Source organism: Pteropus medius, unplaced genomic scaffold (assembly GCF_902729225.1).
Source record: "Pteropus medius unplaced genomic scaffold, Ma_sr-lr_union100, whole genome shotgun sequence".
Classification (NCBI taxonomy): Eukaryota; Metazoa; Chordata; class Mammalia; order Chiroptera; family Pteropodidae; genus Pteropus; species Pteropus medius.
The window spans coordinates 16065935-16079368 of NW_024349799.1; the positions used below are offsets into that span (position 1 = coordinate 16065935).

At 37.4% G+C, this 13434-nt stretch overlaps 1 protein-coding gene and 1 pseudogene across 1 annotated transcript in view; both read left to right on the forward strand.

Moving 5' to 3' along the window:
• The first annotated feature begins 306 nt into the window (after positions 1-306).
• LOC120621339 (uncharacterized) lies at positions 307-425 on the forward strand (annotated as a pseudogene).
• A 7886-nt stretch (positions 426-8311) lies between these two features.
• The window catches only part of PAFAH1B1 (platelet activating factor acetylhydrolase 1b regulatory subunit 1), a 68537-nt gene continuing 63414 nt past the window's right edge, over positions 8312-13434 (forward strand). The window contains exon 1 of the mRNA XM_039886540.1: positions 8312-8676. The gene's annotated coding sequence lies outside the window, so the exon portion shown is untranslated. The remainder of the gene's footprint in view (positions 8677-13434) is intronic.

Sequence of the window (13434 nt, forward strand, 5' to 3'; positions counted from 1 at the left end):
CCAGATGGACACTACGATAAATAAAAAACTATAGACCAATATCCCTTATGAATATTGATGTAAAAATCCTCAACAAGTACTAGCAAATCAACTTAGAAGTATATTTAAAAAATTACACACCATGACCAAGTGGGATTTATTCACAGAAGGCAGGGATGATTCAATGTATTAAAATCAGTAAATGTAATACACCATTTTTTAGAATAAAGGGAAAAAAATACATGATCATCTCAATTGATGTAGAAAAACCATTTAACAAAATTCAATATCCTTTCATGGTAAAAACACTCCATAAACTATGAATAGGTCTACGGCCATGCCACTCTGAATGTGCCGGATCCCATCTGATCTCGGAAGCTAAGCAGGGTCGGGCCTGGTTAGTAGTTGGATGGGAGACCACCTACGAAAACCAGGTGCTGTAGGTATAAACAAACAAACAAACAACAACAACAGCAAAAACTATGAATGGAAGGAAACTTCCTCAACATGATAAAGGCCATGTAGGAAAAACCCATAGCTCATATCATACTCAATGGTAAAAGAATGAAAGCTTTTCCATTAAGATCAGGAATAAGACAAGGATGCCTGCTTTCACCACACCTACTTTAACATCGTATCCAAAGTCCTAGCCAGAGCAATTAGACAAGAAGAGAAACAATTTAGGAAGAAAGATAGCCTTTTCAGTAAATGATACTGGAGTAATTGGACATCCATAGTCCAAAAAAGAATCTCAACCTAAATCTCACACCTTATACAAAATTAATTTTAAATTGATCATAGATTTAAATGTAAAACTATAGCAATTTCCAAAAAAAAATGTAAATCTTTGGAATCTAGGGGTAGGCAAAATCTTAGAGTTGACTCCAAATGTATGGCTTAAAAAAGTAAAGTTGATAAATTTGACTTCATCAAAATTAGAAACTTTTGCTCTGTGAAAGACCCTGTTAAAAGCATGAAAAGTCAAGCTACAGACTGTGAGAAAAAATTTGCAAACCACATATCCAACAGAGGACTAGTACCTAGAATACATAAAAAAATCATTAAACTCAATAGTAAAAAGCAAACAGGCAATTAGAAGGTAGGCAAAAGACATGAAGAAACTGTGTTTATACTGAAGAGGATATACAGATGGCAAATAAGCACATGAAAAGATGTTCAGCATCACTAGCCATTAGGTAATTGCAAATTAGAACCACAATGGAATATCACTACAAACTTATAAAAATGGCTAAAATGAAAACTAGTGACAACACTAAATCCTAGCAAAGGATTTGAGAAATAGGATTGCTCATACATTGCTAGTAGGAATATAAAATGGAGCCACTTGGGAACAGTCTGGCAGGTTTTTTTGTTTTTGTTTTTGTTTTTTAATAAAACTAAACATGCAACTACCATGTGATCCAGCAATTGAATTTCTGGGCATTTATCTCAGAGAAATGAAAATTTATGTTCACATAAAAACATATACACAAATGCTCATAGCAGATTTATTTATAATTGCACCAAACTGGAAACAACCAGATGTCCTTTAACAGGTGAATCATTAAACTGTGGTATATCCATACCATGGAGTAGCACTCAACAACAAAAAGGAATAAACTATTGAATACACAACAATCTAGCTCAATCTCCAGATAATTATACTGAATGGGGAAAAAAAAATCTCAAAAGGACTGCCTTATATGCCATTTGATTCCATTTATGTGACATTCGTAAACCGACAACATTCTAGAAATGAAGACCAGATTGGTGGTTGTCAGAGATTAAGAAAGGAATGGGGTTGGGAGGGAAGTAGATGTGACTGGGTATAAAAGGGAAACATGAGGGATCCTTAATGGAAACACTCTATATGTTATATGTTAATGGAACACTCTATATGTTAATTGTATCAATGTCAGTATCTTAGTTGTAATATTGTAGTATAGTTTTGCAAGATGTTACCATTGGAGTAGGGTATAAGGGTATAAAGGACTTATTATTTCTTACAACCAACTGTATGTCATTCTACAATTACATCAAAATAAAAAGTTCAATTAAAAAATAAAAAGGGATTGTCTCATCCAAAATGCCAATAGTGGCCCTGTAAGAAATACAAATATAATGGGCTATTTAGTGACTATTAAAAGATCATGCTTTTGAAGACTAATTAATGACATGGGGAAATATTGAATTTTAACCTTTAGGTAAAAACTAAATAGATTCAAAACTGCATTTAAACTAAGATTCTGATGTTGTAACAAATATTTACTCACATATGTGCAAAAAAATAAAAAGGATACATATAGTTTTTTCACTGTGTTTATATCTGAGTTATGAGACTACTTGTGATTTTCATTCTTTTTTATACTTTCTGCATTTTCCCAATTTTTTTGCTATGGCATAAATCATCAGTACATGAAACAAATATCTAGTGAGACATTTGAGGCAGTCTCTCAAATAAGTAGGCTGTGGTTTGTGGGGCATATGGGCCTTTTATCCAAAATTATCTCCATCTCATCTGTCATTGCTCCTACTAATCTGTTTGCCATCCTAGAAGATGCTCATGTGTTTAAAACAAACATCAATTTTACAAAGAAGATATTTGGAAGAAAATTTTACATATTTTTTTAAATATACACATATCAAAAGAGATTTTAGGGAGAAGAATATTACTTTGTTTACCTAAGCACTGTACACTGGAATCCAGGAGGAAATCATAAATTCTAGATATGCGGCCATAATATATTCACGTTTTAAAAAATACAGAGTTGTACTAATTTTTAAAAATAAATCTGGTGTGAACTGAGAATGCTGTCAAAGGTGTACAGTGAAATGATAGAAATTTCTTCCTGCTGGTGTAGTATGGTGGAAGGGGTGTCAGTTTGTGCCCCCAAACCCCTACTTCAAATAGGGAAACTCTATTTTTGTTTATTTGCTTTTTTTTTTTAATACATATAGGCATTCTGTACAATATTTTGTTTGGAAAAATAAGCTTTGGAAAAAAAGTATGCAAACCACAATTTAGGGTATGTCTTCATATAACTTAGCATTAGTGGTTTTTCCGGACCATCATTTGTAGACTTGAAGTTTAGTCTTTCCTTTCTCTGTACAGTCAATAGGGGAAGGAAGGACAGTAGAAATAGCAACTGGGAGGGGAAAAGAGTGTGTTTTAAAAGGGAGCAGGGAAAGTTCTCTTTGGAAGATGAAGGTTATTTGTTTTATGGTCTTACACAAAGACAATATAAGTAGCCCCATAGTAAACAGGATAGAATAGCTTCAAGATATTAAAAACCTTCCAATCTAGATTATTTTCCCAGTCTTACAGCCTATATACTTCTCTCTTTCCCCCTCTGCAACCCCCCATCTACTTTTCACCCATCTCTCTCATACACAAACATTCCTTTTTAGCTACACTGGAATCATTTCATATTCTCAGAACTTGCCTTCCACATTTTTAACTCCATCTCTTTGCTCAAACCATTCTTTCTACCCACATCGCCTTTCCCCCAGATCTGTACTGTCACATACCATAGCCACTAACCAGTGGGGCTGTTAAGCACTAGAAATGTGCCTAGTATGGATTTGGATATGCTGTAAGTGTAAAATATACATGGGTTTTCAAAGAGTATGAAAAAAGATAAAATTAACTTCACTTTTTCCTTTTTAAAATGTGGCTACTACAAAATGTATGATTATAGTACATTCATGTTTCATATTATATCTCTATTGGACAATACTGCCCTATTTTTCTCCTTATATATTGACCTTAAGGCATGTTGACTCAGCATTTGTGAATCCAAGTGTTTTAATCAGAATTATACTAACTTCAGTGACTATTTAGGGAAAATGTATTTATTAGTAGAGTTAAACCACTTTCACTTTCTCTATTTTCATTCTGATTTTAATTAAATTATTTTCATTAGGATTGGTTCTTTCCTCTAATAATTTTACAAAGGAAATTTGACATATTTACCTGGGTTTTGTTTTGTTTTTAGTTTCTTTACTATGGTTTCTGTTAGTGTGTGAGTATCCTATGTGATCATGATTTTGACTACATGCAATTTTCCGGGGTCGAATTTTGCAGATAAAACATTTACTGTGTGGAATTCTAGCCATTGCCACTTATATGCTGTACAAATCATTTCTACGAGTAATATTAATTTTAATGGGATAAAAGACCAATTGTTTATATTAATTTTTAAATTTATCCATAAGAAAAGTGTAGGCTGATCTCAAATAATTCAGGATAATTCTATTATCCAAGATTGCTTAACTATATTGCTTGTCCTTCCCTGTAACTTCTGATCACTCAACATCTTTGGTGAGGCAAAGTTCAAAGGGCAGGGTCAAAATATCTTTAAGGAATTGTTTTTCTTTTAGGTAAAATAATGGTATTATGATTAAATTTTTTTAAAGAAATTTCGAGAGATAGATACTAAACTATTAATGAGTGAAATAATGTGACATCTGACATGTGCTTCAAAATGAGAGGGAAACGAGTGGGAGTATAGATGAAACAAGATTAGCCATGAGTTTATAATTGTGAGACCTGATGATGAGAATATGAGGTTTCATTATATCATTCTGTCTACTTTTGTATGTATTTGAAGATTTCCATATTAAAAAAGTAAAATAATAGCATTATTATTTGTTAAAAGTTCTTAAGATCCAAAGGTAGGGGTCAAAATATGTTTTCTTTTTTTTTGGTCCTTACCTTTATCTAGAGCTATAAAAATGAAATCCAAATTTCTTACTATGTTCTCCAGGCCCTGCATTATCTGATTCCTGTCTCTCCGATCTTGTCTCCACTACTTTTTTCTCTGCTGGACCAGTGCTGTCAAGATGCCTTTTTCTTCTCCATCATTTCATTCCATCTACCTGGACATTCTTTCATTTCCTGGGACACAGCAAGCATTTTTCTGCTTCAGGGCCTTTGAACTTGTTCCTGAATCCAGAATCCCTTGGCTACTCAAATCTCAGCTTAAATGTCATTCCTCAAAAATTTCTTCTCTTTAAGGCACTCTCTCCTGTTTTTCTCTACCTCAATACTCTTTATTGCCTTCATAGCTTTGTCACCTTTTTTAAAAAATTCCTCCCCCCGTCCCGCCCTGACTTCTGCCAGATTATAAACTCCATGAGCTCAGGGATTCTGTTTGTTTTGTTCATTGTGTATACTAAGCACCCAGCACAAGATCTGGTACATAGAAAGCATTCAGTGAATATTTGTCGAATGAATTAAAATTCTAGCTATATTAAAGGTCTGCTTTAAATTCCCTCCATAAAACCGTAAGTCCTTTAAATGAGAATTAATCTTTTACTCTGCTAGGTGTATAGACATAAAATGGAAGAAAGTTTGTTTTACCCTTTGCCTGGTCTACTCTGGTGACATCTAGAATAAATTTGATATATCTTTTGTACTGCTTCTTTAAGTGAGCACTTTAAAATTATTTTTCTATATATTTTTTAAAGGTTTCAGATTACAAAGTGCTGCTTCTAAATATTTTTTCTATGTCTAGGTTGAGAGTTTCACCTCTTTTAATAGCCTTTAATTTGCTTCTATGGCCTCCCAATGTTCATGACACATGATGCTGAGATGAAGAATGACTGGTTTAGTTCTAAGGACTTGCCCTCACTGACATGTCCATTCTTTGGGGAAATGCAGGTTTACAAATTAATTAGCTAAAATCTTATGGAGTCTCTTATCAGTTGGGTCACGTTCCTAACTTTCACATGGGACTTTGATGGGTGAAAGCCCCTTTCTCATCATTTGCTAATTGCTTTCTATCAAATATGCAAACAATATATATTTGTCTATAAACAGAGTAATAATGTTTCAACATGTGTGCTCATTTGTAAACAGGTTTTCGCTCTGGAGCTACTTTTAGAAGACATTTTGTCCTATGCCCAATAGCAATATTTTTAGAGTGTTTCTTCCAGTCAGCTTATTTGCAGAATTGTTTAAACTAACACTAATTTTACTGCACTTGAAACAAATGTTTCCGTTTTGAAAATGTCTGCTGGAAAAATAAAGATTTGCAATTCAAATGAATTGTTAAATTGTGGTAGTAAAATGTTTTTTTTCCCCTCAAGTTTTAGTTCTTTTTGTTTTTGTGAACCTTTGCTAACATTATTTATAGCAAGCAACAGTTCATAACAAATAACTAGATGGTGAGAATTCAGAATTAATTTCACTTACTGCCTAACATTGATGTTTATACTTGTTTTTCAAGAAACATCATCCAAAATATTCATTATTAAATATTTCCTAGATGGATATAGTAGGTTCTATATATCTTTATGAATTATGATTGATGTCCTAATTATCCATTCTCAATAAAGTGTTTATTAAGATGGATCTATCATTTTAGCAACTGAAAAGAAAGTGCACAAAACCACAACGCATTGCTCCATATCAAGTTAAGCACATAACTTTTATTTCTGTTCAGAAAAGTTATAATCAGAGAAGAAAGTTTTTATACATTCCTCCAAAGGGAGTTTGTCTTTTTTGAAGGATTGCTATAGAAATAAAACCTGATCTTAATTACATAATACAGATTTTGAAGTATTCGAAATACATGAGTCTATGAGCTCAAGGTTTATAAGGGTTAGTGCTACCTCTTTGTATCAAATCAGTGTTTATTGATGTGATTCTGATTTTTTGGGCAATTCTGTTGGCTTTTAGAACATTTATTTAAAAAATGAACTGATGTACTCAGCTGATTAAATATTTAGTATGATATCAGGCAATAATATTTTAAAAGGCAAAAATGAACCGAAGGTAAATTCTTGGGACGAGGAATGCTAATTTACTTCGTTTATTGACTGTTACTGGACATAGCACAGACCAAACTTCTGAGCCTCAAGTTGTCCTCATCTAACTGGAGAATCCCGGAACTGTAAATTTGGAGAAGACCTCCCAGAGACCATTTGCTTTCCTTTCCTGCCTTCATGAAGGAGTAAACCCACACCCTCCACACAACTCACTCATGTTCCTTTTGATCACCTCTAGGGATAAAAACAATTTTTCTTGATGAAAGGAAACCTGTTTTGATAACAAGCTACAGTAATGGTTATGTTACCTGTGACTGCCCAATAAGGCAATATACTTTACATATGCAGCATCTCCTCTCTAATTCTCATAAAAGCCTTACAATTTAGTTGTTTACTAAGTCTATTTTATAGAGAAGCCCAGGCCCGAGAGAGTAATTTTGCCAAGGTCACATTTCTGGTAAGTGGCTGATCCAGGATTCATACCCAAATTATCTGCTTAACTCAGTTGCTTCTCAAAGGAATGTATTTACCTATATAAAGGGAATAAAATCAATACACATAAGCCTAAACCTATGTTTCAAGAAGTTTCCTTAGACAATGCAAACTAATGATAAGATAATCACAATGGATACCTCTTATTAAAATATCCCATACTGAATGACTCAAAACCTTCAATCTGGCCTCTTTTAAATTAAATGTCTCTATGCGCAATAAATTGACCACAAACTTCTTTATCAGTATTTCAACTCATAATTTAGCGCGCGCGCGCGCGCACACACACACACACACACACACACACACACACACCCCCTCACCTGCCCCGAGACTCTGGAAGTCTGAAAATTGATGCCCAAAATAAGACCTGGAACTTTAACCCTAGTAGGCTTGTGTGTATGTGCGTGTGTAACTAAAGAATAGCTGAATTACAACTAAAAGCGAATCCTCCCAATTTAAAATCTATAATAAAAATGAACAGACATTCCATCAGCCTTTTAACTTCAATAGCTCTTCATCCCAAGCCAACCCAATCAACTCTCACTCCTCGGTCCCTGTCCTCAAGCTGGGAAATATATCCGAGGCCGGAAATAGAAGGAGCGACAGCTTGGCCCAGGCTCCGCTTTATTCTGAAATCTATCAGGGCCCGGAATCCACAGATGCCAACGGGTCCCGCAGTTAGCTGGGGGAAGCTGGGAAAGCGCCGTTTCTGGGCAAGAGCAGGGCAGGGAGGTTTACAGAGCCGGAGTTTGCGAGAGGCCAGAACAGTCAGACGAAGAACTAGGAAAAGGGAGCCGAGAGCCTTTTTCCCAAGGTTACAGAGGAGTATGAAGCGCGAGAAGAAGCGCCTCACGCGCAAAATCGCTCTCCGGCCCCTGGGTACCGCCAAACTGCATCGCCGGCCCCGCCCGCTAAGCGGAAGGCAGTGCGGCTCAGGGCCGGGCCCAGGCCAGCGCATGCGCCACAGCCCCTCCTCCGCTCCCGGCCCCCTCCCCTCCCTTTTCCCCGCGGGTCTGGGGCGGCGGCGGCGGTGGCGGCGGCGCGGTGACGTCAGGGCGTTGGGGGCAGCTCCTGTGACAGACGGAGCTGGAGCGGCGGGGCGGCGGCGGAGTCCGGCGGCAGAGAGAGCGAGTGAGCGAGCGAACGAGCAGCGACTCCAGGGTCTAGGGAGCGAGAAAGAGAAGGAGGGGAGCGCTTGGGCGCGAGCGAGAGAAACCGCGAGCGCCGGGCTTGGGCTCGAGCGCCGGAACGGCTGAGGAGCCCGCCCGCTCCCCTCCCCCTCCCCGGGCCCGGGCCCAGCGCGCCATCCTCCCCCTCCCTCCTTCCCTCCCTCCCTCCTCCCTCCCTTCCCTCTCCCTCTCCCCCTCCCCCGCCGGTGGATGGGAGTGAAGGACGGAAGAGGCCCTGCGGAGGCGGCGGTGCAGCGCTTCGGTAAGGCGGCGAGGGTCTGCGCCCTCCCCTCTGTCTTCTTCACCGCGCTCAGGCGGCTGCGGCCCGGGCCCAGCGGCCTGACGATGTGGCTGCGCCGGTCCCCTCCCTCCCATTCTCCCCTCCCCCTGCCGCTGCCTCCTCCTTCTTCTTCTCTCCTTGCTCTCAAAATGGCGGCCGCGACGGCCGTTGAGTGAGAGCCACGAGAGGAGGGGGAACAGGCCAGGGAGGGCGCTGCCCTCGCTCTCCTCCTCCCCGGCCCGGGTTCGGGGGGTGCTAGGCAGCCGCGGCTCCACCCGCGGCCCTCCCTGGGAAGGGATCGCCCTCTTCCCTCGGTGACTTAGCAAGAAAAGTATTCTTGGGTAGGAAGGGCGTGGAGAGTAGGTCGCTCTCTGCTCTTGGGGAAAGGTTCGGCTCTCTTCTCCCCGGCCACCGAAAGCGAGGTCCGCTGTCCCCACCCCGCCCACGGTTGGCGGCTCGGGAACCAGGCTCAGCCCCGCGCCACCTTGGCACCCACAGGCCTTCCAGGCGTTCCGTCCCCCACCTGTCCTTAGGATGGGGTTGACCTGAGGAGGATGACGACCCACCCCTTTCCTGGCCCCCTTGTTTGGTGGTCCAGCCTTTACACCCACTAAGAAGGAGCGGCTGGACCCACAGAACCATCCGCAGCATCCACCCACTAAATCAGGCAGGATATTTTTTTTTTCCTCTGCCACGGGCTCCTCAAACGGGAGTTGCCTTTTGATGTTGTTAACACCGAGCTTCGAGGCCCTCACCCCTTCATCTAATCTCCCTACTCCTTCAGGAAACGCAGTGCTTTCTTCCTTAGTCTCCCAGGTGAGAAATGCCTTTGAGGAGATGGGCAAATTTTAACTCTACCTCTCTAGATAAATGAGTGGAGAGAAGGAGGTTTTCAATATCTGAAATAAGAGAGCAAGGTGCCTTGGCTTTATTTGTTATTCTGCCTTTCCTTCAGTGACTTAGCAAGAAACTCCTTGGGAGGAGGGCAAGGAGATTTTCTTTTGGGGTTAGAATCTGGGACCAATTTATATCAATCTGTTGGTTAAGAAATTGTGCTTTTGAAGAACCAGATTTGCGGTCTCGTTCTCAATGGGCGATGTCATGCCAAGGTTCCCCCCTCCCCCTTTCCTTAAGAAGCAATCGGGAGAGAATAAAGATATTAACTGTTATTCAGACTTCTACTTTAACACACAGTCCTTGAGATTCATAATGTTTCAAAGGCTAAACAAAAAAATTTGTGCCAGTTTTGGTAATTCTATTTTGATGGGGAGGTGGATTGTTTTGTGTGAATTTCATTTTGAGGCTGGGGCGGAGGAGCCAGTATTTGGGCCTTTCAGACCAATAATGCCATCTCTCCCCTTTTGCCACAGTAGTATTTGCTTAAGTTTTTTAATTTTAATTTTTTACAGCAGGGCTTGATTGCTGCAGGGTCCAATCTCAATCAGAAAAATTTAGTTCCTGTGTACGTCAGTAGTGATATAATGTTAAATATGTAAAAAGCTTTTACTTAAAAAAATTCTTATTTGGGTCTAAGGCATTAGCTACCTCATGGGGATCTTTTAGGACACAGTTTTGCAAAAATTATTGGCAGTTGCAAATTGCAGTTTTTATTAAAGCAGAAGAGTAATCTGTATTGGGTTATTTCATGTTCTATTATAAATGATCATTGTTTGGATTGTTCAGAAGGGGGGATCTAAAACAATTTTGGAGCTTTTTTTTAATAGAAGAGAACCCAATTTTTCACAAAATATTTCTGTATATATTGATTTTGATGGAGCTAGCCTTATTTTGGTACTACCACCCCCCCTTTAAAAAAAAAAAAAGAATGGGCTAATATTTGTGGATGCTGTGAACAGCCATTGAGCAGGGGAGACTGGGTGGAGTAAGAGAGCAGAAGCTGTGAAATGCTAGATTTAGACTGCCCTTTCATAGCATTTTTCTCTTATGTTTTGTAAGGTTATTTGATGCTAATTGGTGCTACCACAAAGGCATTTTTCTGTAGCAAATCTTAAAATCTTGTAATTTTAGTTTCTACTTTTTTTGCAAGGTGGGAATTTAATGATTGAGGTAAAAACCAATGTCCCTGCTCTAAAGCAGACATTGTCTTTATATATTTGTATATATGTATATACATGCATACATATATATCTGCACACACCTTAACATTTTTTATTGTTTTAGTCATGTTAAGTGTAAATTAATGAATGTCAGAAATATTTGGCCAGAAATAGTAGAAATGCTGCAAAAATTTAGTAATACTACAGATGTTTTCTTTTAGTTTGCATTAAAGCAGTAAATCTGTGATTTTTTAAAATAATGAACATCAAAGATTAGTAAAAACTGATAAGAATTTGTGTTAAAGGCTCTTTATGTAGACCTTTTCTGTTGTGTTCTTTGAAAAGGGTCCTTTTAAGAGAGTGGGTCACCTTAACGTTTTGTATCAAGCGTTTATGTAAATAGATGTCTTCAAAAGAATGTCAGAATCATGTGGTAAATGTGATTTTGATGAGCCTTTTAACTGTCAGTGTATGTTATAGTTTGCACTTTTGTTATTTTTAATGTAATTAGAAAGTAGAAGGGGTTCATATGGTGACAAATGAGTAAGATTAGGACTGGTAAGTCACTGTTATATGTCTGACATATTCCCATCCTTAGTATTTGTAGCTATGAAAGTGTACTAAGAACAATTTTTCAGTAGATTATAGATGACTTGAGAGCTTTAATTCCAAATGTGTATCTGTGTGTTTCTGATACATGTGGCAGTATCTTTTGCTTAATTTGGAGATCAATTTAAAAAATTCTTTATGATCCTATACTTATAAAACTTTTTATTTTTTTAGTAGAATTACTTGGTACCTGTTTTTCTAGATAAAGTAACCCTAGAATAAAGATTTGGATCTATTTCTGGAAGAGAAAAGTCAATATTGCAATAATTTTTGGTTTTCTAGCTAGAACATCCATGTTTCATTGTCCGTATTTTGTTTTTTCAATATAAATGTTTCCAGTGTCCTAAATTATATATAAGTATATAATACGTAAATATATATAACTACTTTCTGTTTACATGTAGCTCATATTCACAATTTATATTAATAGGCAAGCCATGGAAACTGAAAGTTGTCAGCATTAAGATGGAAATGTCTTAAAAAACAAGCCCAATGCAAAATCTTAGGGTAATCAGAGTGAATTTTACAGTTCTTCTCATCAAGTCCTAAAGCAGTGAATCATACACTCTTTTGCCTTGAGGCTTCCTAGGTTTTAAACTGAGCTGGCCATGTCTGCTGTGGTTCTAAAAGATTTTTTTTTTTAATTGCCTTAAGTCTGTTGTTGAAAATATTTCATAATGACAACTTTCATGTACGTTTGAAAGAAATAGTTAAGTTTGAAGTGGAAATTCTTTGCTGCAGTTCTATGTCTTCTATAATACAATTAAAATTTTTTTACTTAAAAAAGTCACTAATTAAAATAAAACCAGTGGTATACAATGGAAGTTCTGAAAAGAAAAAGAAAATCTCTTTCTCCTGAAGATGCTTAGCTGTAGAGTGAATCCTACTTACTGAAGGCCAAATGTTTTGGGAAATCTGTACTTTGATGAAGAAAGATGCTGTATTATGTAAGCGGAATAGTTAACTGCAGTTAAGTCTTTTTTTGCATTGTTTTAGCTTTGTTGCTCATTTGATATGACACTTTGGGCTAGTCATTTAAATGGAACCTTAGTTTAGCTTCTGTGTATAATTTTTAACCTTGCCATGGCAGTTACAGATTTAATTGATATTTGTGAACTGTTTTATACTCATGGGATGCAGGCATCGTAAGTGCTTACTATTTTGATTTATTGTTTTTCTCTTTCAAAGATGGTGGCTTTTGATCCGTACATTTGTCAAGAATAGTTTTGGAAGGGTATCCTCTGATGTTACTGTCATTTAGCATTGTCAAAAACATTTCCTTAGAGCTTTGTAAATATATTTAAAGTACTCATTTTCATTTATTGTGTCAGTTATTTTTTTGAGGTAGGTTGACATTTTTATGGATGAGGGAACTGAAACTTAGAATTTCTTTTCCCAAGGTCACATGTTAGGTTAGTAGCTAGAATGAGGTAAATATTACAGGTACTGAACCACTTGGATATTTCCTTGTATGATCAAGGAAATGTTTCTTTTTCTTTTTACAAAATGGACTTTTTAAAAATGATTATTCTTATGTTTGTTAATTTATTTTCTAAAATGGTGAAAATCAGTGGCATTTATTGCCTGCGTCACTTAAGTTGGCATTTATTAATATATGGTCTTATATTAACTATTTTGCTTTCATAAGGCCTTAGACATTTGACTCCCAGAAAGTGCCTAATACTGCTTTATAGAAGTCTTGATAAGTAAATAAAGACTTGTTGCACGCATACAAGTGGTATACAGGTAGTATTAATAATTAAATTTAATACATTAGTGTAACACATTAAATTAATATTTAAATAAATACATGAAAGTAGTGTTAATAAGTAAACTATTTCACTGAATATGAAAGGAAATGTGCTATCCTATAGTTTTTTGTAATAGCTAATTTCCAGTGATCTCTCGGGAATTGAGGTGAAGGAGGAAAAGGTGTTTATACTTCCTTTACAGAGATTTTATGTTGTTGCAGGGAACAGTGTCACATTTCTGGTAGGTACATCAGGGCCACAAAATTCTCAACTATAAGAATTAACCCAACTAGACAAAGTATATTTGCATTTTATAATTATCT